The following is a 26,913-nucleotide window of genomic DNA, read 5'->3' as shown; positions in this document are numbered from 1 at the left end:
GGTAGGTGGAAAGTGAAAATGAATCTCCCCTTCAGCTCCTCCGTATGTTCACCCATGATGCCGCAGCAGAAACTGAAGGCTCAAAGCCAGAAGACACACATGACAATGGAATGGTGCTGTGAGCGCGCTCGTTAAACAGCCTTTGGTCCAAGACTAATGACATCCACTGGCATGTTTCCTCTACCCGCTGTCCTCTTTCCCCCTCCACAGCTGTATCGTTCACTCTCCATCTCCTGTTTTCACTTTCACTCCACCTCCAGCATTCCTTCTGCTCGTGCCTCCCCCCGTCAGGCTTCTTGCCACCATCTGCCTCTCGCCTCCCCTCTGTTTGGGTGAGTTCTAGTGGGGTCGTGGGTGTGGGGGAGAGCGGTTCTGTCAAACTTGCCTTCTAATGAGCAGTTTCTCTGCATGCCGCCAGTTCTGAAAGAGCCAAAATAGCAGAAACATTTCACTCTGCTGGACCTTGATCTGTCAGCTCTGAGTGACTGCTTTTATGGCTTTAATCTGGATTGATCCCATGTTGAGGGGTGGGGGGGAACTACAGAACAGGAGAAGTGATGTAACACGCAGCCTTTGGGAGAAATTGATTAATCTTGTTTTATGTTGCTCACTGAAGAAGGGCAGTGAAACGTGGCGCCGCTCATTTCCCGAGGGCTTAAAGAACATGCTTTTTGATGGCCTTCTCACTTTCAACCGCCGAGGATGAGTCGATATTCATTTGGAAACTATTCATTCGCTTTTGCCGTTCACCTGCACGGACAATATTTGAGGTTAGGGTTGTTCGGGTAAAATAAAATGGCGCCTCGTTTACTCTCATATACTCGTATTACAGTGATCTCTCGCTATTTCGCGCCTCAAACTTCGCACCCTCAGTCCATCGCGGATTTTTTTCCAATTAAAAAATAAATAAATTAGGGCTGTCAAAATTATCGCGTTAACGGGCGTTAATTAATTTTTTAAATTAATCACGTTAAAATATTTGACGCAATTAACGCAGATGCCCCGCTCAGACAGATTTAAATGACAGTACGGTGAAACGCTCACTTGTTGTGTTTTATGGAGTTTTGCCGCCCTCTGCTGGCTCTTGGGTGCGACTGATTTTATAGGCTTCAGCACCCATGAGCATTGTGTAAGTAATTATTGACATAAACAATGGCGGGCTACTAGTTTAAGTTTTATTAAAACAAAAACATTAAGAGGGATTTTAATTAGGGCTGTCAAAATTATCGCGTTAACGGGCGTTAATTAATTTTTTAAATTAATCACGTTAAAATATTTGACGCAATTAACGCAGATGTCCCGCTCAGACAGATTTAAATTACTGTACAGTGAAAAGCTCACTTGTTGTTATGGAGTTTTGCCACTCTATGCTGGCGCTTGGGTGAATGACCATCTCGCATATTGCCTCAAACAGATTATTACAATGAGGCCGTTTATGGACATTAAGAGTGAAGAAAATGCCACCGGCTGCTTGGGGGCAGCGCCGTTCCATACTCATGTTATTTCTTCAAAACGTGGGAGAATTAGTAGTTGTGAGACGTTTATGCTGTATTCACAATGCAATGCAAATTGCTATTTGTGCTCCACATATATTTCGGTAAGTTTTCTTTCTTTTAGTGGCAATTATGTGTCTCTTGTTGTATTTTGGGTAAGATATGTACAGATATATGTTATATACAATAAAGGCGAGTGGACACAGGCGTTCTTTGGACCGCGCCGTTTATTGGCAACTCCTTCACAACAAACATACAGTGGGGAGAACAAGTATTTGATACACTGCCAATGGGTTTTGATACACTGCCAACTTGCCCTCCCCAATGTAAGTATCGTTTAGTGAAAGCACAACAAAAATAATATTCCTATCTCTCCAAAAAAAAAAATGTTCACAAAAAGAAAAGCACTTCAGTTTATAGTAATGAGGCCCTATTCTGACACACAGTTAAACAACAATGCAAAATGAACTGGCATTCCATATCAAAATAGCTATGCAAAATACACGTAAAACTTTGGTCACTCTATTTTTATTATTGTTATTTTTATTCTTATTATTATTATATTAACTCTACTTTTGATTGCAAATTTTACAAATTTTATTAAAACGAAAACATGAAGAGGGGTTTTAATATAAAATTACTATAACTTGTAACTATAACATTTATCGTTTAAGAACTACAAGTCTTTCTATCCGTGGATCACTTTAACAGAAAGAATGTTAATGCCATTTGTGGATTTATTGTTACAATAAACAAATACAGTGCTTATGTACAGTATGTTGTATGTATATATCCGTCGTGTGTCTTATCTTTCCATTTCAACAATAATTCACAGAAAAATATGGCATATTTTAGAGATGGTTTGAATTGCAATTAATTGTGATTAATTAGGATTAATTAATTTTTAAGCTGTAATTAACTCGATTAAAAATTTTAATCGTTTGACAGCCCTAGTTTTAATATAAAATTTCTATAACTTGTACTAACATTTATCTTTTAATTTTAGTTTCGTTGGCCTGGGTCGTTGGAGCTGCACCAGCGTGGGTCCGGCGGTTCAGCTGGCGTGGTTCCGACAATCTGGCTAAAAGGTCAGATTCCTTCAGTATGCGACAATAAATTGTTTAGCACAGTGTAAATAACAAGTCAACAGGTCACGATAGGGCCGAGATCTCCAGGAAAGGGGCACATGACATCGCCTCATCATGAGATCATCTCACCTCTTCATGTAAGTATACGCTAATTTGTTCACACCTCTGTAGGATGCACACTGGCTGTACGACTTGACTGATACTTCCACTTATCTGTAATTGCTCAGGGAACTATCAGCCAGAATTCAGTCATTTTCAATCCGTCTATCTCTGGAGTCAATACACTCGGATCAAATTGCAACTTCAGGTATGTGTATCTCCTATTTAAACTATTATTGAATTAGTATAACAGACACGACTAAAAGTTTATATAATTAATATTGTTTGCCTTTGACCCCAGTGGGGTCCTGTGGCCTTTTCGAACATTCAGTTTCTAACAAATGGTGACCCCGACGTGAAATTGTACTTCCAATGTCCTGGAAAATATAAACATGGATGTCCTAATTATATTTTTTAGAGTGATGTACTGCAACACATGCGTTAAAACTTGAAACACCTGAAACCCAAAACTCGTGTGCTAGAAATAAATACACTGTAAAAAAAAAAATTATGTTAATTACAATTTTTTTTTTTTTTAAATTGCGACAATGAAAGACCGTAAAATCCAAAATAGTATACGCACGTAATTGTTACATTCAATAACTGTAAATCAAGAAACGGCATATGACAAATTTTCACAGTTCTAACATGTAGAAAAACACAATTTTACTGTGAAAAGACCAAATATTTTTTTTAAATTAAGGGGGGGGGGGATCCAGAAATACTTTGAGAAGAAAATTATTGTAAAATGAACAGTATTTGTCTAAATTATAGATTTTGCTAATGTGTAATTTCAAATTCATGTTATATAACAGTTAACCATTAAGCAAAAACACACCTTTATTTATACAGAAACTGGATGTAAAAAAAAAAAAAAAAAAAAACGGTGTATATTTGTTAATAATATCACAGTAAAAGAAAATCTGTTTAATTTATGGTAAAATACTGGCAGCTGTGGCTCCCAGTATTTTACCGTAAATCATAGATTTTCTTACAGTACCGTAATGACTTTTACACTGTGACTTTTATAGTAAACTACTGGCAAACACAGCCGCCAGTATTTTACCGGTAATTTTACATATTTTTTAACAGCTTATAATAATTACTCCAAGCCCCTGACAGAGGTTCCCACCCCCGTGAGAGTTCGGAGACGAACTCATAAACTCATTACGTCTCCTGGCATCTGTGATCTTGCCTGTAAATATTCATCTAGGTCATTTCATTCTCCGGTCATTAAATTGATTGGAACGGGTCTGTCCTGGTTGTCTTAGACGATGTGTCACCTCTGATCTGAAAAGGCTTCATCATTTTATGCATATAAGCGAGATGGAGCAACTCTAGCCTTAGTGTTAGTGTGGAAATCCAACTGAGATGCATTGACAAAGTATCGTTTTTCATTGCAAAACAGTGGACTTAATGCTACTGGGGCCAACATTATTTTCCACCAGGTAACACACACACCTGGTAAGAAATGTCTTGATTAGAAGCATTGTCTGATGTGCATCATGGCTCGGTCAAAAGAGCTGTCTGAAGACCTGCGATCAAGGATTGTTGATTTTCTATAAATCTGGGAAAGGCTACAAAACCATCTCTAAAGTTTTGGATGTTCATAAATCGACAGTCAGAGAAGTTGTCTACAAATGGAGAGTTTGGCACTGTTGCTTCTCTCCCAAGGAGTGGCCGTCCATCAAAGATTTCAGCGCAGAATACTCAGATGGGTTAAAAAGAACCCTGTGGTGTCTGGCACAGTCCAATATTTCTGTGCACACATCAACTATTTGTAAAACTATGGCCAAGAATGGTGTTCATGGGAGGACTCAACGGAGGAAGCCACTGCTTTGTTAAAAAAATAAAAAACATTGTTGCTCATTTAATGTTTGCAAAAAGGCACTTGGACACGCCACACAAGTTTTGGCAAAATATTTGGTGGACTGATGGAACCAAAGTTGAATTATTTGAGAGAAACACACAATGTCATGTGTGGAGGAAAAATGGAACAGCTCGCCAACATCAACACCTCATCCCCACCATGAAGCATGGTGGAGGGAGCGTCATGATTTGGGGCTGTTTTCTGCCTCAGGGCCTGGACAACTTGCAATCATTAATGGAAGAATAAATTCAAAAATTTATCAGGATGTTTTGCGGAAAAACCTGAGGCTGTCTGCTAGACAGTTGAAGCTAAAAATAGGATGGATGCTGCTATAAGACAATGATCCAAAACAGAAGTAAAATAACTTTCGAATGGTTTCAGAAGAACAAAATACACGTTCTGGAGTGCTAAGTCAAAGTCCAGACTTGAACCCCATTGAGATGCTGTGGCATGACCTAAAGACAGCGATTCATGCCAGAAATCCCAGAAATCTGACTGAACTACAGCAGTTTTGTAGAGAAGAATGGACCAAGATTAGTCCTGATCGATGTGTCAGAATGATCTGCAGCTACGTGAAGCGTCTGGTTGAAGTTATTGCTGCCAAAGGGGGGGCTCCAAACCATTAAATGTGATTGTTCACTGACTCATGTTTTACCCTTCTGTCATTGTTTGGATACTATCTTCATAATGCTTCCTCCACCATGCTTTACAGTTGGGATGAGATGTTGATGTTGGTGAGCTGTTCAATTTTTCCTCCACACATGACATTGTGTGTTACTCCCAACCAATTCTTTGATTTCATCAGTCCTCAAAATATTTTGCCAAAACTTCTGTGGAGTGTCCGAGTGCCTTTTTGCGAGCATAAAACGAGCACCAATGTTTTTTTTTTGACAGCAGTGTCTTCCTCCGTGGAGACCTCCCATGAACACAATTTTTGGCCATAGTTTTACATATAGTTGATGTGTACACAGAGATATTGGACTGTGCCAGCGATTTCTGTAATTCTTTAGCAGACACTCTTTTTTACATCTCTGAGTATTCTGCGCTGAACTCTTGGCGTCATCTTATGTGGACGGCCATTCCTTGGGAGAGAAGCAACAGTGCCAAACTCTCTCCATTTGAAGACAACTTTTCTGACTGTCGATTGATGAACATCCAGAAATGAAATTTAGAGATGGTTTTGTATCCTTTCCCGGGTTTATACAAATCAACAATACTCGATCGCAGGTCTTCAGACAGCTCTTTTGACCGAGCCATTATGCACATCAGACAATGCTACTCATCAAGACATTTCTTACCAGGTGTGTGTTTTATAGTGGACAGGGCAGCTTTAAACCACTCAAAAGTGATTGGACACACACCTGACTTGGTAAAAATTGGTTTCAATTACTCTTTAAGCCTCCTTAGGCAGAGGGTTAACTTACTTATTTTTCCCCCCTTCTGTCATTGTTTGCATGTTATCCTCATTAAAATGTGAAAACCTATCAATGTTTGGGTGGTTTTAGATAAAGCAGACACTGTTATTTCATCTGTGTGATTTTGACAAAGATCAAATCACATTTGATGGTGATTTTATGCAGAAATGTGAGGAATTCCAAAAGGTTCAGATACATTTTCATACCACTATATAGGGTACCACGTACATAAAGACTTGTAGGACATTTTGGCAGAACACCTGTTTTGTCCTACTCTCGTCTTATCCCGTCTTTCCTGTTCATTTTGCTTTGCTGCTCGTCTTGTGAAATATTGACAGTGCTGTCCTGCTCGTCAATGCTCCTTTCAGGTTCAAATTGAAAGAGCATTTATGTCGCTAGAGTCATACTCTGGAAGCCCGGCAGCGTAACCCAATGATGTCACCGTCTTGTGACGTCAACAACAATGGTGACCTACTATTTAAACTAATTTTATAAAAATAAAGACATCATGAGGGGTTTTAATTAGAGATGTCCCGATCGATTGGGTCCGATCACGTCATTTTCAAAGTATCGGAATCCGCAAAAAAATATCGGCCATGCCTTTTTTTTAATATATATATATATTTTTAATTAAATTGTTTTCTAATTGTATTTAACGTTACAGACATAATATGTTTCACTCATCCAGAGTCTTTAGTTTAGGCTTAAGGTAGGGTTATCAGATTTATCCCAATAACAGTTGTAATAAATTTTTTTCTAAATGTATCACATTAAAATATTTAACGCAATTAATGCATGCGCTGCACGACCCACTCACGCATTGTCGCGCTCAATCTGTAATGGCGTCGTTTGACCTATATAGAGAGATAAAAGGCAGCGTAAAATGAGTAGAGTGAACTTTGGCAGCATTTGGAGCCTTTTTTAATTGGCTAAAGCCTTACAATCCCTCTCCCTACGATTACAAATATCATGGGAAGCAATGTGGAGAAGCAAGGAAGCAAATGATCTTTTTCATAACACCTTATATTATTTCCCAACGCAGAGAAGATATATCAATTGGTAGCACTAAGCACAGTTATGGTTCCACTTCCCATCATGCATTTGGGCATGGCCACAGTATCATTTACTGCAAGCTCAACAAATACACTAGATGGCAATATTTAGTTACAATTTACAAAGTCACAAGTCTTTCTATCCGTGGATCCCTCTCGCAGAAAGAATGTTAATAATGTAAAAATAAACAAATACAGTACTTATGTACTGTATGTTGAATGTATATATTCGTCCGAGTTTTATTCATTTTTTTTCTTAATGCATTGCCAAAGTGTATATGATCGGGAAAAATTATCGGGAATGATTGGAATTGAATCGGGAGCAAAAAAAAGCAATCGGATCGGGAAATATCGGGATCGGCAGATACTCAAACTAAAACGATCGGATCAGGAGCAAAAAAAAATGATCGGAACAACCCTAGTTTTAATATCAAATTATTTTAACTCATACAAACATTTATCTTTGAAGAACAAGTCTTTCTACCCGTGGTTCCTTTTAACACTTCTTTTGAGCTTCTGATAAAAGAACGTTGACAGCATTGAAAACCACTAGCTATCCATTATTTATATTGTATGACTAAATTACATTTCAAACCCCCACGGTTTGGTGTCGACAGTATTACAAACGACCTCCATTGAGAGCTGAAAGACCAGAGTAGTTGTCGAAGTGACCATCACAACCATCTTGGCTGACTTGTGACAGCTCCTTGTTGAGTTTCACAAAGCCGTCCAGCAAACAGCAGTGGTACCAGGCTGGTGAACAGGAGGTGCCAGGGTGTTATGCCTGTGTGGTTTCTTTCACAGATTACTACACTACCAGTGTTGTTAATCTTACTGAAAAAAAGTAATTAATTATAGTTACAAATTACTTCTCCCAAAAAGTAATTGCGTTAGTAACTCAATTACCTGAATGTAAGAGTAATTAGTTACTTGGCAAAGTAATTGGTGATAATTACTTTTTTTTTTTCCTCAAAAAAAAAAACAAAAAAAAAAAACATTGGCCACACTATGTGAAGTTTTTTGTGAAGGTTTTTGGTACAATTGGCCCGAGCCCAATTCTTTACCCTAATTTACCCTTTACCCTGAATCAACTGTTGAAAGTTGTTAAAATTGCTCCCATTATTGCATTTGTTCCCTTCTCTCTACTTTCGACATATGAAAGTTTTAAAACTGTTTCATCATTTAAAGATAGATTCAAGTCAAGATTTTGCCGATTTAGAAGTATTTTAGATAAAAAGTTACTTAGGTTCGCTAGGAAGGTTCTCTACAACAGAGCCGTCCTAAAAAGTCTACTGCTTTAAGATGGCGGCTGTCTACTAATGCATTTAGTGCCATGCAGTGTTGTTAATTTTACTTTAAAAAAGTAATTAATTACAGTTACAAATTACTTCTCCCAAAAAGTAATTGCGTTAGTAACTCAGTTACCTGAATGTAAGAGTAATTAGTTACTTGGCAAAGTAACTAGTGATATTTTTTTTTTCTCAAAAAAAAAAAAAAAAAAAAAAAAAAAAAAACAGGTCACACAATGTGAAGCTTAAAGGGTTTGGGGGACAATTGGCCCAAGCCCAATTCTTTACCCTCCACTTAACTAGACACAAGGGTATTGCGATAACTAGCTAGTAACCTTTGCTATGTGTGGAAGTCATTTAAAGTTGTGAATCAATCGTTAAAGTTGTTAAAATTTCTCCCGTTATTGCATTAGTTCCCTTCTGTCTACTTTAAACATGTGTAAGTTTTAAAACTGTTTCATCATTTAAAGATAGATTTAAGTTAAGATTTTGCCGATTTAGGCGCATTTTAGATTTTAAAAAATTACTTAGGTTCGCTAGGAAGGATCTCTACATCAGGGCCTTCCTGAGAGGTCTACTGCTTTAAGATGGCGGCTGTTTACAAACGCATGTAGTCCTTAAAACATGTTGGCAATGCAGCAGTGTCTATCATTTGCATCTAGTTCTATAATATGATATCTACCGTGTCATGTGGGCGTAGTTTGTCGGCTATGGCTGCTGTCAGGTATTATTGGAGCCATCTAGCATCGCGGTTGCAACGGCGTCTTCCCCACTCCTGCTCTGCTCTCGTCCCCGTGAGTCCGTTTCTCTCAGACTTTTTTTTATTTAACCAACTTAGTAACGCATAGTAACGCACGCCTTTCCCGCCTCAGTAACGGTAACGGCGTTGCTAAGATGAGAAAAGTAATTAATTAGATTACTCATTACTGAAAAAAATAACGCCGTTAGTAACGCCGTTATATTGTAATGCCGTTATTAACAACACTGTACACTACTGACCATTTGTTGGAGGAATTAGAGTTTAGTGCTTTCACTAAGGTATTGATTAAACTGTAGTCATCCATTCCAACAAAACAAGCGTCAGTAGCAAAAGCATTGTAACTATCATTTTGTTCGTTTGTTACCTGTTGTTTCAGAGGGAAGTAGACAGGAAATGCATTTTTGGTCATTCACTTGCGTTGATATGTTGTTTGTTTTTTTCTATCTTTTGATCTTAAACGCATACTTGAGTGCGTGCACGTTAACGCGGAGGTAGCAGAGATCTGAGATTGTGCTTATCAGTATAAAACCTGGAATTTTATCCATTGCCAAGTGACAACAAAACCGTATCAATTCCAAACCCGTCCAAACAACACTTCCAGATCACATTAATCTCAGTTAGTTAAATGATATCTAAGAGCAAAAATGGCAGTTAACCCTATAACACCTGAGTCTATTTCGTCTGAATTTGCACGCCTTAGATGTTGCCTTTATATTTCAGAGAAAAAAATGGTTCCCAATGGCCTGGTTGGGACCCTTTTTTCAGAACACCATAACCTTGTCCAAAATGTTTTCTTCACTGACGAATTATAATCAACATTTTGGACCCAAAAAGACGATTTAAAAGAAAAAATCCCAAAGTTTTTTGTCAAAATTTGTAGTATTGATGTCCCATTGACAACCAAACATGGTCCCTCTCCGCTGTATGATTGCTGTCAACTCAGAATAAATTGTCAACTTGTGTTTCGAAGCCTTTTTTCCAGCTTTCAAAATGGAGTCAGTACAAGGAGTTAGGACTAAAGTAAATGTTTGGCCTTTTGGCTGGGTTGTTGCATCCAGCCGGCACGGGTCGTTGGAGCTGTGCCAGCGTGGGTCCGGCTGGCTTGATTCCGGCAGTCTGGCTAAGGGTTTAGATTCCTTTACTACATACTATGGTCAACACAGGTTATATACAACAGGGTAAAATAGTGATATATAATCCTCTAACACAAAAAGGGTTTGGAGGGTATCTCTTTGAGAGGTTAGGTATTGCACCCATCACCTTATGAAAACTATATACATACAATCAAGGTTCTCGAACACACATCCATATACATATTGAAAAGATTGAAAGTGAAAAAAAAATAACATTGAAACAAAAAGTACTTTGTTAAATATTGACTATAAACTACTTCAGTTCATTTTTGTCAGGCATGCCACTCAGTTTCCCCTTAAACGGGACACATGGCTACGTCACACACTACGTCACACAGCCAACTCTTCCGCCGTTTGCGCACTGCTGTCACTCCTCACTTGCCGACTCATCCGAAGAAAACAACGACAAATCTGGCCCATCCACTTCCTCGAGTTGATGAAATAATGCATTAGCTTGCGATAAATTTTGTGTTCGATTTTTCAATCCAACCGGCCGTCACTCCTACTTCGCCTCCCTCTACTTGGGTGGCGCCTCGCTCGGCGATTTATTAAAAATGTTCACGTTACAACCGTCCTTTGTGACCTCACAGTGGCTCCTGGGATATGGAGTTTTTCGCGGTGCTTTCAGTTTTGAAAAAGGACAAGAAATGATGGAAAAATGGACATAAACACATGGTCCATGCAGTGTTTTAATGTTTATTTATGAGAGCTATAAAACTCCAATGACATTATTTCCCGTTTTACTGAGTCGTTTGACTTCAAGTAAAAACAGGCGTGGACCTCGACTTCTGCACATTCAAATGAGACCAACCAGCGGCCCATGGGTGACATAATTACAGCGTGACGAGACTTCAAAGATCCATCCATCCACCATCTTCCGCTTGCTCAGGGGTCGGGTCACGGGGGGCAGCAGCTTTAAAAGTCAAGCCCAGACTTCCCTTTCCCCAGCCACTTCAACTAGCTCCTCTGGCAGGATCCCAAGGCGTTCCCAGGCCAGCCGAGAAACATAGTTTCTCCAGCGTGTCCTTGGTCGTCCCAAGGGCCTCCCGTCCATGGGACATGCCCAGAACACCTCTCCAGGGAGGCGTCCAGGAGGCATCCGAACCAGATGCCCGGGCCACCTCAGCTGGCTCCTCTCAATGCGGAGGAGTAGCGGCTCGACGCCGAGTCCCTCCCGGATGACCAAGCTTCTCACCCTATCTCTAAGGGAGACCCCGGACACCCTGCGGAGGAAACTCATTTCGGCCGCTTGTATTCGGGTTCTTGTTCTTTCGGTCACGACCCAACGCTCGTGACCATAGGTGAGAGTAGAAACGTAGATCGACTGGTAAATCGAGAGCTTTGCCTTTCGGCTCAGCTCCTTCTTCACTACGACGGACCGGTGCAGCGTCCACATTATTGCAGACGTTGCACCGATCCGCCTGTCGTTCTCTCGCTCCCTCCTACCCTCACTCGTGGACAAGATACTTGAACTCCTCCACTTGGGGCAGGATCTCATCTCCGACCCAGAGAGGCCATTCCACCCTTTTCCGACTGAGGACCATGGTCTCGGATTTGGTGTTGCTGATCTTCAAAGATGATATGCGTAAATGTGTCGCCACCGTTTGGCTAACTAAAAATTCTAATCATCAACTGTCCTGTTCTGAAGAACGGAATTGATGCTACAGTGGTACCTCTACTTATGAAACTAATTGGTTCTGGAATGTTGAAATTCGCCTCCCCAGACAAGCCGCACAGAAACAGCGACAGCTGAACAAAGTGCCGCTCTGCCGATGCTGCCTCCGCGCGCGCCAACCGGGAAGGCGGAACTTCGCGCATTCTCTTCTTATTTTAACCCTTTGTACTGACTCCATGTTTCAAAAGTTTGAAGAACACTCACCAAAAAAAGGTTGACAATTTATTCGTCGACAGTGGTCAAAAACAAGGAAAAAACAGATGACGGAGGGAACAATGCTGAATCCAAAGCAAGGCTACATAGCAAATGTTTCCGAGCAGCAAATCTGTCTTATCTCAGTGTCCAGTGTTTTTTAAGTCTGTGGGCCGGCCGAGGGTGTCCGGGCGTTGCCTTGGGATCATCCCTCTCCGGGCGGTTTCGGGCTGTTTAGGTTCGTGCGTGGATGGGATGTGGTTGCCACAGCGACCGACGCTGGTCTTGACGTCACAAGCGCCCGCTATCAACTTTGTTATCCGGGCTGGCACTCCTTGTTTTAGGACAAAGCGCGCTGGTCTTTGTCCTTGTTCGTTTGTCGGGAGGACTGATTGCCAGAGTTGGTGCGTCAATCTTGCTTGTGTCGCACACGTTTGGGCTTCTGTGATAAGATGGCGTTGTGTATCTATTCTGTTTCTTTAAGCTATGGTGTGCTATTTATTTTACATTAGGTGTGTTAGAGTGGTGCAGTCCTACAGTGAATATGAGAAATGATACTATTCCCTGATTGATTATATTATGTGTGTTCGAGTAATGCAAACAGTTAGATGGTGCCTACGGTACCATTTTTCCTTTTCCCCCTCATGAGCGCCGATAAGGTGATTCACTTTACTGTGTTCAATGCCACTGAGTGAAGTCTGCCTAAACTATAGTTAAATGAATGTGTTAGACTAATGTAAACAATTATATGGTGTGTGCGAGAACGGTACCTTTTCCCTTCAGGAAGTATCTTGAAAATTCTGTAAGTAGAGACTGTTTTCCCGTTGAAGCGTGTCTTAACCTGAAACTTCTGTATGTTGAGACGTTTGTAAGTAGAGGCACCACTGTATTTGGGACTCTTCGTTGCAGGCCATGTCACAGAAATGAAAAAAGACATCTTTTCCGGTCCTGATAGCAATGTCGTGAAGGCCTCATTTGCTTCATTGACTGAGGGGACAGTTTTATTGATTGGACTTCCTGTTTGTGTGCCGTCCTCTCCAGGGAACGAGAGGAATTATGCTGGAACGGCGCGATGTTGTTGACACTCCCTGTTCAGCTCCAGTATACCAAGCCTGCCAAATGTGTGTCAATGAAGGAGTTTGTGGGTCATGTATGCGAGTGTCTTTGTCACTTCTGTCATCTAGGAGCTTGGGAGCTGGTGGTTCCATCTGGCAGCCCTTTCTTGCAGTGTGCTCAGTGGTGTCAAACTTGGCACAAATTTTCCACCGTGACAGCTGGGACTTAATGCCAAGCTAGACTCAGACTGTATAGATGCACAGCAGCATTATTTATCTCTGAAGTTGTGTAGACCACATATTACTGATAATATATAGTTTATATTATTCATTTTTTATCTAATCTTGCGTATAATACTATTCACCTTAAGTAGAACATTATTTGGCAAGAACCGTTGTTATAAAAGAGACAATCTAATTTTCTGGCTTCAAGATTGTATTATAAACATGAAAAATACATTGTTTTCTTTCCTGATAGCAATGCTTTAGCAATTAGAAGGCCGCATTTGATGGCTGGGGCTTGATGCCAAGCAAAACTTGCAAATGGGCAGTAGCATATTGCACATTTATAATCATGCCCAAAATGCTGGAGGCTGCTAATTATTGGATGGATAGGGAAAAGATCCAGTCACATAGTGTTTCAAATCTTTTATTATGCACTTATTTATACATGATGTTATGATATTCCTATTATAACAAAATAATATGATACAACACAGTGGCTAGCACGCAGAGGTGGGTAAAGTAGCCAAAAGGTGTACTCAAGTAAGAGTAGCATTACTTCAAGATAATATTACTCTGGGTGATGGCTGCCAGTCGGGAACCTGGAAGCCACAGTAATAGGGTGGTAGGTGGGTCCCACACTTTTTCTATATGGCGTGGCTCCTGGGGTCTGGCCTCCCCTCTGCCTCGGCTGCTGGCCGCGGGAGTGGGTTGGGGGATCGGGTCTCCGATCTTGCATCGCCCCGTGGCAGTTCCTGGGCGTTCTCCTGCCTCCGCCTTCCCCTCTCTTCTCTGGCTGGGCATCCGCTCTGCGCTCCGTCGCGGGTCGCTGGCTGGGCGCCAGTGTATCAGCGGGGTGTCGCCTGCACCACCGGCGGGGGACCCTGCCTTGCCTGGGGCTTGGTGGGCCGCTGGGGGTCCCGTGGCGTGCCGTGCCGGTTGGGGGGCTGTGGCTGTGGCTCGTGGCCCGGGTGGGCGGGCGGGGGTGGGTGTAGGTGTGGGGTTGGTGATGCGTCCCCTCCTGCCATCCCTGAAGGCCGGTTGATGGGTGCGCGGGTGGCCCGGGGGACCACCCTGGGTCCCGGGGGGGGGGACGATGGCTCCTTTGCTGGGCTGCGGGAGGAGGGATGGGCTGCGCATGGCCCCCCCACCCCCCCGCTCGCCCTCCTTCCCCGGGCTGGCTGGGTGGGGGCCGTGGCCCTGGGTTGGCGCCCGCGCGGTTTCTCCGCCCGTCTGCGTGGCTGTCGAGCGCCCGGTGGGGCTTGCGTGCTGCTGGATGTGGTAGGGCATGCTCGGGTTGGGGGTCTCGGTGCCGGGATTGGCGATGCGGCGGCGTAGGGTTGGTCGCCAACGGGCTTACACTCATAAGAGATTCACACGATTACTGGGTTCTAGATCACAGAACTGATTTGTGTACACTCTACCCCTTTCAATCACTTAGCTTATAGTCTTATAGACACCCCCACCCCCATTCTCCTCTTTCACTGGCCAATAGGCCCCCACATGGTGTAAACCGGAAATACATCTCGCTGACGATAGCACCAGCATATTAGTAACTAATTTAGATGTTCAATGTATTTCTTGTTGTTGTTTGTGTATGTGTTTCTTTTCTTTCTTCTCTTGTATTTCTTTTCTTCTGTCCCCCCATAATCCCTTCCTGTTCGCTGCTTTGTCATAATAAAAAGGTATTTTGAATGATCACAATGGGAGTATGTCAGACTCTCAATGTGAAACATTAAAACTGTTCAGAATCCGGGCACTTAGACTTCCATTCTCTGTGTCAAACAGCTGAACAGGACAGGTTTTTTAAAAAAATAAATAAATAAAAATAATATTACTCAAGTACAAGTAAAAGTAGTCCTTCAAAGTACTTACCGTAATTTTCGCACTATAAGGTGCACCTTATTATAAGCCGCCACCCACCAAATGTGACAGGAAAACGGCATTTGTTCACAGATAAGCCGCACTGGACTATAAGCCGCAGCTGTCCTCACTGTATTATGGGATATTTACACCAAAAGATAACAACCGGTAACACTTCATTAGTTTGCGGCATCATACGACGGTCAGAAGACCAAATGAACCACCGTGAAGATTTGAACCAATTGTTTGCAAAGCTTCATTGTTTCAAGAAGCTTCATTTGGCCATCACTGCTCCTTTGGGGGAGACAGTCAATCTTTTATGCCACCTGCTGTCAACACTGTTGTTGTCCAACATGCCTCCTAGCATGCATTGCAGCGCAATAGATGTAAATAACAATCAAAATATGTTCTTAAATGTTCTGTACTAATTATTTTTCAATTACTGTACCTGATGTTTAATTAATTGCTAGTTATAGTATTTGGTAACACTTTATTTGACAGTGGCACCATAAGACTGTCATTAGACAATTAGACATAATTATGACATGACACTGTCATGAGCATTACCAAATGCTTATAACAGTTATCATTTAGTTTTATTCGGCAAATTATCTCACTTTGAATGGATTTAAAAGATCCAAGCTGGACATAAATGGAGTTGGTAACATAATTTGATGGATGACACTTAATGACATCTGTCATAAGCATTCAGTAATGCCAATGATAGTCTCATGTCATAACTATGACAGTGTTATGACAGTCTTATGACGCCGCTGTCAAATAAAGTGTTACCAAATACCATAACAAGCAATTAATAAAACTGGAACAGTAAATGCATAAATAATTAGCACAGAACATAAATTTTGATTGTTACTTACATCTGTAGTGCTGCAATGCATGCTAGGAGGCATGTGTTGCCAATTAACCCAAATAAATCAACAAATAAGCCGCACTGGACTATAAGCCGCGGGATTTAAAATGAACGAAAAAAATAGCGGCTTATAGTCCGGAAATTACGGTACTCAGGTACAGGTACACTAGTATTCAATGGAAAAAACATTAGTTAATTCCGTAATTCGTTATAATGCAAGGATGTAGGTTTGCATAGGGACGGTAGGGACAAAACACAACCAACTTTTCAGGAAGCTCAAATTGTCCCCACCAACTTTTAAGCAATCTTATTTGCATTATATAATGACTTCAGTTAGGCTATGTTCATACTGCAGGCTTTAATGCACAGTTCCGATTTTTTGTCATATCTGTTTTTTGGCATGCCCGTTCACACTGCTTTTTGCCACTGAGCCCGTCAAAGTATTACGCATGCGCACTAATTCGCAGTCCGAGACATGTTAGGTAAACTGACGTGCATGCACAGGAGCATCAAAACAAATATCTCCGCATTCTGCGTGCATGATGCACTCACATACAGTGGGGCAAATAAGTATTTAGTCAACCACCAATTGTGTAAGTTCTCCTACTTGAAACGATTAGAGAGGCCTGTAATTGTCAACAACGGTAAACCTCAACCATGAGAGACAGAATGTGAAAAAAAAAAAACAGAAAATCACATTTTTTAATTTTTAAAGTTTTTATTTCCAAATTAGAGTGGAAAATAAGTATTTGGTCACCATCAAACAAGCAAGATTTCTGGCTGTCAAAATGGTCTAACTTCTTCTAACGAGGTCTAACGAGGGTCCACTCGTTACCTGTATTAATGGCACCTGTTTTAACTCATTATTGGTATAAAAGACACCTGTCCACAACATCAGTCAGTCACACTCCAAACTCCACTATGGCCAAGACCAAAGAGCTGTCAAAGGCCACCAGAGACAAAATGGTAGACCTGCACCAGGCTGGAAAGACTCAATAGGTAAATCGCTTGGTGTAAAAAAATCAACTGTGGGAGCAGTTATTAGAAAATGGAAGACATACAAGACCACTGATAATCTCCCTCGATCTGGGGCTCCATGCAAGATCTCACCCTGTGGCGTCGAAATGATTACAAGAACAGTGTGCAAAAATCCCAGAACCACACGGGGGGGCCTAGTGAATGACCTACAGAGAGCTGGGACCACAGTAACAAAGGCTACTATCAGTAACACAATGCCCCGCCAGGGACTCAAATCCTGCACTGCCAGACATATCCCCCTGCTGAAGTAAGTACACGTCCAGGCCCGTCTGCGGTTTGCTAGAGAGCATTTGGATGATCCAGAAGAGGACTGGGAGAATGTGTTATGGTCAGATGGAACCAAAATAGAACTTTTTGGTAGAAACACAGGTTCTCGTGTTTGGAGGAGAAAGAATACTGAATTGCATCCGAAGAACACCATACCCACTGTGAAGCATGGGGGTGGAAACATCATACTTTGGAGATGTTTTTTCTGCAAAGGGACCAAGACCAGGACTGATCTGTGAAAAGTGAAGGGGAAAAGATATAGTCATCGCACGCACCATATAATTGTTTGCATTAGTCTAACACATATATAGTCTAACACATACATATGGTACAGGTTCTCGTAGGCACCATCTAACTGTTTGCATTACTCTAACACACGTAATATAATTAATCAGGAAATAGTATCATTTTCATATTTACGGTAGGACTACACACCTAATATAAAATAAATAGCACACCATAGTTTAATGAGAAGAAATAGAAGAGATACACAATGCCGTCTTATCACAAGATTGACGCACCAACTCGCGCAATCAGCTCTCCCAGCAAACTCCAAGGACAAAGCAGTTTGTCCTAAAACAAGTACAACCAGCCCGGACAGCAAAGTTGATAGCGGGCGTCCCAATCCGCGCACGAACCTAAGCCACCTAAAACCGGCCACCAAGGGGAAGACCCAAAAGCAACGCCCAGACCCACCTTCGGACACGCCTTCGACATGACCCGCATCAGCAAAGACTTTAAAAAGACTGGACACTGAGATAACACAGATTTTTTCTGCTCGGAAACATGTAGCCTTGTTTTGGATCCAGAATTGTCCCTCCGTCGTCTGTTTTTGCCTTGTTTTTACCACTGTCGACGAATAAATTGTCAACCTGTTTCGGTGAGTGTTCTTCAAGCTTTTGAAACATGGAGTCAGTACAAAGGGTTAAAATAAGAGGACGCGCGAGGTTCGGCCTTCCCGGCGGGCACACGCAGGGCAGCATCAGCCGAGCGGCACTTGTTTTGGCTGGTGCTGTTCCCGGGTGCGTCTGGGCCGGGGGGGGGCGAATTTCAACAAAAGGAAAGAATGAATGGGGCCATGTATCGAAAGATTTTGAGTGAAAATCTCCTTCCATCAGCAAGGGCATTGAAGATGAGACGTGGCTGGGTCTTTCAGCATGACAATGATCCCAAACACACAGCCAGGGCAACAAAGGAGTGGCTACGTAAGAAGCATTTCAAGGTCCTGGAGTGGCCTAGCCAGTGTCCAGATCTCAACCCCATAGAAAATCTGTGGAGGAAATTGAAAGTCCGTGTTGCCCAACGACAGCCCCAAAACATCACTGCTCTAGAGGAGATCTGCATGGAGGAATGGGTCAAAATACCAGCAACAGTGTGTAAAAAGCTTGTGAAGAGTTACAAAAAACGTTTGGCCTCCGTTATTGCCAACAAAGGGTACATAACAAAGTATTGAGATGAACTTTTGGTATCGACCAAATACTTACTGTATTTTCCACCATGATTTGCAAATAAATTCTTTAAAAATCAAACAATGTGATTTTCTGTTTTTTTTTTTCCATATTGTCTCTCATGGTTGAGGTTTACCCATGTTGACAATAACAGGCCTCTCTAATATTTTCAAGTGGGAGAACTTGCACAATTAGTGGTTGACTAAATACTTATTTGCCTCACTGTAGGTGTGATAGATTTCATACTGTTCCATAATCTGAGCTAGGGGAAGCATACAGTATAGATGTTAAATAAGAGTGGTCCAAGAATTGACCTTTGAGGGACTCCACATGTGAATCAACCAACACTCAAAAATATTTTGAGTTTTCGTCAACTAAAACTTGTTGAATGTTCGTCGACTAAAACCAACACATTTTGAAATTAATAAATATGACTAAGACTAAAAAGTATTTTCGTCCAATAGACTAAAATTAAAATGGCAGCCAAACGCAACACTGGTAGTAGCCTAATAGTCGTACCGTTTGGAAACTATCCAGCATGTGTATGTGTACTGCCATTGCGCAAGCCTTGTATGGCAAAAACATGCAGGCATGAAAAATTTGGACTGAAACGGCTGTTTTGGATGGGAAAAACTAAAAAAGACCATAAACACCCCCTGCTGTGAGTGACTTCCAGGGCCCCTGGTCAAACCTATTGTTTACCTGATCTACCATAGGATATCCATACACCACAGGTTCATTTCGTCTTCAGGGCTTACCTTATTGTTGTATTGTCAGTATTGTGCAAGAGCTCAGACTGATTTTCTATCTTCTATACTCTTCAAATTTTCTCGTACAGCAGTGTCAAACGTGAAGAAGCTACAACCTTGGAAATTCTGATGGAAACTATTATAGACTATTTTGTACTAAGACAGAACATTATAGTAAGATGTGTATTTGAAAAGTTTACAATTGTCTGAGTATGAGAAAGAGTACTTAGGGATAAAGACCTGACATTTAAACATTGAAGCTAAAACTAAACATATTGCAGAACAAGGAAGGATTAGTGTAGGTAAGACACAGCAGTATAAGTGATAAAAACAAAATGTCATACAGTTTCTCTGGTTTGTTTGAAACAATAGTCCCTACTTTTTCAAATGCCGCCTGCTGGCCTCGTCTATATGTATTGTTCCCTTGCTATCATTAATTTTGAAGTTGTTTCCTGTTCTTGGCAATAGGCATGTGGAGACATATTTTCTCATCTGATTGATATAGCCTTCACAGTATTCCATATGGTGTTTTTACATTCCTTTCCCAATTGGTTCATTTCCAGTGTTGAGAGGAGGCTTTGTCATCTTTGTGCAATCCATGCTTTTCACAGTGAAGATGTGACAAGGAAATCTTGAAGAAGGATGAATAATGTCACATCAGTCAAAATATTTTTGATTAAAGCAACACTCGGAAGCTTTTCAACCTTTATGAAATATTTTATAAAATTTGTGATGATATGTCGACTGACAACTAGTTGAATGACACGTTTGTTGGGGCCTGTATCAGTTTTGTTTATCTTACTTTAAGAAAGTAATTAATTACAGTTACAAATTACTTCTCCCAAAAAGTAATTGCATTAGTAACTCAGTTACCTGAATGTCAGAGTAATTAGTTACTTGGCAAAGTAACTGGTGATAATTTTCATGTTTGCCCAATTCTTTACCCTAAACTTAACTAGACACAGGGGTATTGCGGATATTGTGATAACTTTATAGGAATCTTTGCTATGTGTGGAAGTCATTTAATGGTGTGAATCAACCGTTAAAGTTGTGAAAATTGCTCCCGTTATTGCATTAGTTCCCTTCTGTTTTCGACATGTGCAAGTGTCCCCTTTCCCCCCTCGGGAGGGGGAAAAGGGGACACCGGGTGACTAGTGATGAAGAGACTAGTTAACTAGATATTAACATTGAAAAATAGAAATAAAGTAAGACAAGTGGTAGGTAGAGTGAAAAAAAGGAGATAGAACTCAGTGGCTGTACTTCCCCCAACATGACAGCTTCTGGTGCAGTTTAGACTGAACTGTGAGTCTAATCCGACTTCAACTAGCCTGACCATAAGCTTTGTCGAATAGGAATGTTTTTAATCTTAAATGTCCAAACTGTCTCTGCTTCTTTAATATTAGTTGGAAGCTGATTCCATAAAACGGGGGTTTGGTGGCTAAAGGCTATAGCTCCGACAGTACTTTTAGAAACCCTGGGAACTACCAGGAGACCTGCATTCGGAGAGCGGAGTGTTCTGTTGAGGCGGTATGGAACCAGAATGGAACCAGAACATCGGTGAGATAAGATGGGCCCAACCCATTAATGGTCTTAAATGTAAGAAGGAAGATTTTAAATTTAATTCTAAACTCAACTGGAAGCCAGTGAAGGGCCTGGAGCAGAGGGGTGATGTGCTCTCTTCTATTAGTTCCTGTTAAAAGTCTTGCTGCTGTGTTTTGGACTAGCTGATAGCAGCACTATAGTGTCCAAAGAATTCGATGTGCACTTTGGTGATAGAACAGGTGAACAGGCAAGCAGTACAGGATCTAGGGTGGAAACACAAAAAATGAGCTCACTATCAGGATTACAAGATTCTTTGTTAGCTGAAAGTCACATACCTGTTGGTGAGTTGTTGAACTGGCGATGATATGAGGCCAAGGACCGGTTTAAGTAAACTACTGACGATGAGCAGCGGCACCTCGTCCCAGGCTCACCCATCTGTGCAATCAAGGTGAGAATTAAGGCAAAACTTTCATAGTGCTGATCTGGGCCGCATCTGGCACACTGACGTTAAGCGGGTATGATTGCTATGCGGATCTGGCGAGCTGATGCCAGATCCGGCACGCAATCGCCTGCTATTGGGACCAGATCGGATTTGAAATGGTCAACTTCTACGCGACTTGTCCCGTTCAGACCATCAAATTAAAGCTTCACTCGAGTCGGAAAAACATGAAAAAATCGGCTTTGTGCATTAAGACCTGCAGTATGAACATAGCCTAAGTAGCTTCCTACTCGAGTTTTTGCCGGTTAGCAAATTCACACAGTTTAATGTTATCCTAACTCTGATGCAGGAATTTATTTAGCAAAATTAGTTGTGTGTTCCCCACCTCACCTTTTTACTAGGGCTGTCAAACGAGTTAATCACAGCTTAAAAATTAATTAATCTCTAAAATATGCCATATGTTTCTGTAAATTATTGTTGGAATGGAAAGATAAGACACAAGACGGATATATACGTCCAACATACTGTACATAAGTATTTCTTTTTTATAATAATAAATCAACAAGATGGCATGAACATTAACATTCTGTTAAAGCGATCCATGGATAGAAAGACTTGTAGTTCTTAAAAGATAAATGTTAGTACAAGTTATAGAAATTTTATATTAAAAGCCCTCTTAATGTTTTCGTTTTCATAAAATTTGTAAAACTTTCAATCAAAAAATAAACTAGTAGCTCGCCATTGTTGATGTCAATATTTACACAATGGTGCTGAAACCCATAAAATCAGTCGCACCCAAGCGCCAGCAGAGGGCGACATAACACCAAAAAACACAAGTAACAAGTGCACATGAGACTGTGCTGTCATTTTAATCTGTTTGAGCGGGGCATGTGCGTTAATTGCGTCAAATACTTTAACGTGATTAATTTATAAAATAATTACTGCCCGTTAACGCGATAATTTTGACAGCCCTACTTTTTACATAACCTGCAGTGGCTGCTGCTGGCCGAAAAAAAACAAACACTTTCTAATATTCCCCCTCTTTGAAGGGGGCGGAGGCGGTGGCATGTCATCAATATGTTGTATTTCTGTCGGGGCTGTGAGTGTGTATGTGTGTGGTTGGGGGGGGGTCAAGTCATGACCCGATCAAACGTGCGTTTAATTGGCATTAATTAATGTAAGTCTGAACATTATGAAAATAATTCGCTTAATAACAGTAGGGTCAATTCAATCCTTACAACTAGGGTTGTTCCAACCATGTTTTTTTGCTCCTGATCCGATCCCGATCGTTTTAGTTTGAGTATCTGCCGATCCCGATATTTCCCGATCCGATTGCTTTTTTTTTTTTCTCCCGATTCAATTCCAATCATTCCTGATAATTTTTCCCGATCATATACGTTTTGGCAATGCATTAAGAAAAAAAAAGAATAAAACTCCGACGAAAAGATACATTCAACATACAGTACATAAGTACTGTATTTGTTTATTATGACAATAAATCCTCAAGATGGCATTTACATTATTAACATTCTTTCTGTGAGAGGGATCCATGGATAGAAAGACTTGTAATTCTTAAAGGATAAATGTGACTTTGTATATTGTGACTAAATATTGCCATGTAGTGTATTTGTTGAGCTTTCAGTAAATGATACTGTAGCCATGCCCAAATGGATGATGGGAAGTGGAACCATGAGTGTGCATTGTGCTACCAATTGATATATCTTCTCTGCGTTGGGAAATAACATAGGGTGTTAAGAAAAAGATCAATTACTACCTTGCTTCCCCACATTGCTTCCCACGGTGTTTCTAATTGTAGGGAGAGGGATTGTAAGGCTTTAGCCAATTAAAAGAAGGCTCCAAAGGCTGCCAAAATTCACTCTACTCATTTTACGCTGCCTTTTATCTCTCTATATAGGTAAAACAGCGCCACTACAGATTGAGCGCGACAATGCGTGAGTGGGTCGTGCAGTGCATGCATTAATTGCGTTAAAAATTTTAACGTGATACAATTTTAAAAACAAATTAATTACCGCTGTAATCGGGATAAATTTGATAAGTAAGCCTAAACTAAAGACTCTGGATGAGTGTAACATATTATGTCTGTAACGTTAATTACAATTAGAAAACGATTTATTTAAAAAATAAAAGGCATGTCCGATATTTTTTTGCGGATTCCGATACTTTGAAAATGACATGATCGGACCCCATCCCGATCGATCGGGACATCTCTACTTACAACATATGGGAAGACAATCGAAATAAAATTACCTTTATAGCTGAACTCATTATATTAATGCAAAAAGGGTTGTTGAAAACTTGGTGGGGAAAATTTGAGCATCCTGAAAAGTTGCTAGTGTGATGCCCGTACCGTCCCTATGCAAACCTACGCCCTTGCTGCCACCGTATCTAACATGGTAAAATGTACCTCAGCATGAGACTAAGCGCATTATAAGTGCAGTGCGTGTTATCACCCTGATATGTTTTGACAGCTACGAGTCCCTCAATATTAAACTTCACTGAATATGGAATAAAAACAGCTGGGCTACGAGGTTGCATCCACGTTTCAGGCCTTGCTCTCTTGATCATGCACACGCACACAATGGCATTCATACATACTGTCATGAGGGTATTCAATTTTCACACAGCCACCCACACGTTCACTGTGAATAACTCTCACGCATTGTGACAACACTTGCGCAATTGCAGAGCCGGCCTATGATCAAAATTTCCTGGTAGTTTTACCTCTAATAGGACATACACATACGTCAATTTTGTTTCCTTAGTGACTGCGACAATCAGTCTTTGTTAAGACTCATTTTGATTAATTTGAGGTAATAGGGGCCACTATACTTGCTGTATCTAGGTTACGTTGTACCCGACTCCCCATTATGTTGCACAACCTTTAGCATGCAGTAGTTTGCGTTAACAACGTGAGAAAGGAGGAAGATATAACTGACCCAAAATGATTTAGGTGCTCTAAACGTGAAGCAAAAAATCAGAAAGTACTAACAAGTGCATGCTCATTAAAAGTTTGTAACATAAATAATGAAACACAAGTGCCTGTGTCACTGTCCAAAACCTAAATGGGGCATCCATTATGTTGTCATGTGGGTAGATGTGCTTTTAGCATCAAAGATGAATATCATTGTGGTCTCTCTGATGTTGCCTTTGTTAAAAATGAAGGATTTCTTTGTTGGTGCCGCTAATTCATCACTTTATTGTCTTATTTAAATGTCTATGCTCGTGGTATTTTGAGCATGACATCAACACTTTCTTGGAATCTGAACTAATTGGAATATTTTAGTTTCTGTGGTCATGTGCAATTCAAAAAGAACCGAAACAAATTGCCTATTCAAATTGCATAACAACCAGGGGTTAATTTGTGCCGATCCTGCCGGGACAACAGCGAGCACCTCTTGATTTTGGCCTCCCTGTGTTCCGGGACTTATTTGGGCAGATCCGGCACCTCTCGTGTATAGAAAGTAATATTAATAATTAGGGGTGCACGATATTAATTTTTTGAACCCGATACCGATATCGATAACTTCCTGCTCCTCAAAGCCGATACCGATATCGATAATAAATATATATTTTTTAAATGTATAACCTGAGTTTTTGAACACCTGGACGTTTAAAAAAAAAAAAAAAAAAAACTAGTGGTGGATTCAACATATATTTGCCTTTGATCTCACCAGATTTTTCATAATGACATCAACGAAACAGTGCGTTACACTTCTGCACTGCCCGACAGCCAGCTAAAAATGAATGCACTTCCATAAACCACAAGGCTTGGTCTTTTCTTGCTTTAATGGGAAGACACTCGTCTTAATAATGTGAAAGTACAACAAAAAAATACACATATTCAATACTCAATATACAACAAACTGCACAATACAATTATATACACAACTATTATATGTATAGCATAGCACACTAGCTTGAGCTACTAAAGCATTGGCTGGCTTCTATAACACAACAACTTATTAAGTTCTGTACATATGACCCTTCACCACAGAAGTACACATATGGTGCACATCCATATGTAAAAGTAAACATAAAATACTTACATATTTCCGAGGCGGAAACGTAACAGAAAGGATTCACGATTGTCAATGCGACCGCTAGACACCGCAATGTGTATGTGAATGAGCTTGTAATGTGAACAAAACTACTGTGACAAAAAATAGATGCAACAAATTATTCTGACCAGCAGGTGGGAGCAATGCCCCTCAAATGGTCAACTGCTTTCCTACACTTGTGTGTAAAGTCACTGTAAACTGTAAAGCCAGCACAATACATATTATCAGTCATATTAATGTTATTGGATTTATCGGGATGGCGTCAAAATTCCTATTATCGGACCGATAATTATCGCTCACCAGTATTAATAATGTAAAAACATTTTTTTTAAATGTATAAAATAAAATAAAAATGTGCATGAATTCATTTACAGAACGAATCCTAAGAATTGCATGTTGTTTATAAAAATTTAACATTTTAATAGGGTCAGAGATTTGTTTGGAAATTTGCGGCATCTGGGGAGCAAGCAGCCAGGATCAAACGGTATCAAACATGCCAAAAAAAACAGTTACATTTACTGTCTCTTTTTTTTTTTTTTTCAAAAAGAAGGAAGATGGTTCAAAACGAGTCAGAAAAGCAACAACCGGCGATGAAGGCAGTTGCAGCGATCATGCTAACGGGCGAGACCGGGTGCAGCAGGTGGGTAGCGTTGCAGCAGCTAGCCAGGTTCACGAACAGCCAGCCAAGCCGGGGCAGGAGGCTGCTACCGTGGAAGCAGCTGGTCAGGTTCAGCACCACCCGGAGTGGGGGCCAGCTACGGTGTCAGCAGTCAGCCAGGTGGACCACCGACAGCCGGAGCAACAGGCCAGTACACTCACGAGAAATTCGGGTTTAGGCTGCACAGGTTGTAAGGCGGTGGGAACTTTCAATTCAACTTCATTTGTATAGCCCTATATCACAACAAGATTGTCTCAAAGGGCTTTGCTGAGGCAATATGATACACAGTCAGAAACAGTAGATGAATTAATAACATCCTTAGACCTTCCATGTCAGCAAGAAAAAACTCCAAAAACCGTTTTGGAAAAATGAGAAACCTTGGGGAGAACCACAGTCAGGAGAGATCCACTCCCAGGGCGGACAGGCTATAGATGCACCAGGACTGATGGTGGGTATTAGCAGCAGGAGGTCCAATTTGTAGAGATGCAATGGAATGAAGAAACAAGAGGAGGTCCATCTAGCCAGATGAGACGGAGGGGGGGTTAACGAGGACGCCCATCCAGCCAGGGGTCAGGATAGTCAGGAGGCTGCTGTGACTTTGGGGCCAGACAAGATG

At 41.0% G+C, this 26,913-nt stretch overlaps 1 protein-coding gene across 1 annotated transcript in view; it reads left to right on the top strand.

Annotated features, from left to right (window-relative positions):
* Positions 1-26,913, top strand: part of samd12 (sterile alpha motif domain containing 12) — a 243,950-nt gene that overhangs the window by 194,878 nt on the left and 22,159 nt on the right. The window contains exons 6-9 of the mRNA XM_057827486.1: positions 2-332; positions 2,500-2,581; positions 2,644-2,718; positions 2,809-2,888. The gene's annotated coding sequence lies outside the window, so the exon portion shown is untranslated. The remainder of the gene's footprint in view (position 1; positions 333-2,499; positions 2,582-2,643; positions 2,719-2,808; positions 2,889-26,913) is intronic.

The sequence above is a fragment of the Corythoichthys intestinalis genome, chromosome 22 (genome assembly GCF_030265065.1).
Source record: "Corythoichthys intestinalis isolate RoL2023-P3 chromosome 22, ASM3026506v1, whole genome shotgun sequence".
NCBI lineage: Eukaryota > Metazoa > Chordata > Actinopteri > Syngnathiformes > Syngnathidae > Corythoichthys > Corythoichthys intestinalis.
Note: the sequence above shows the minus strand (reverse complement) of the source record. Positions and strands in the feature narration are given on the sequence as shown.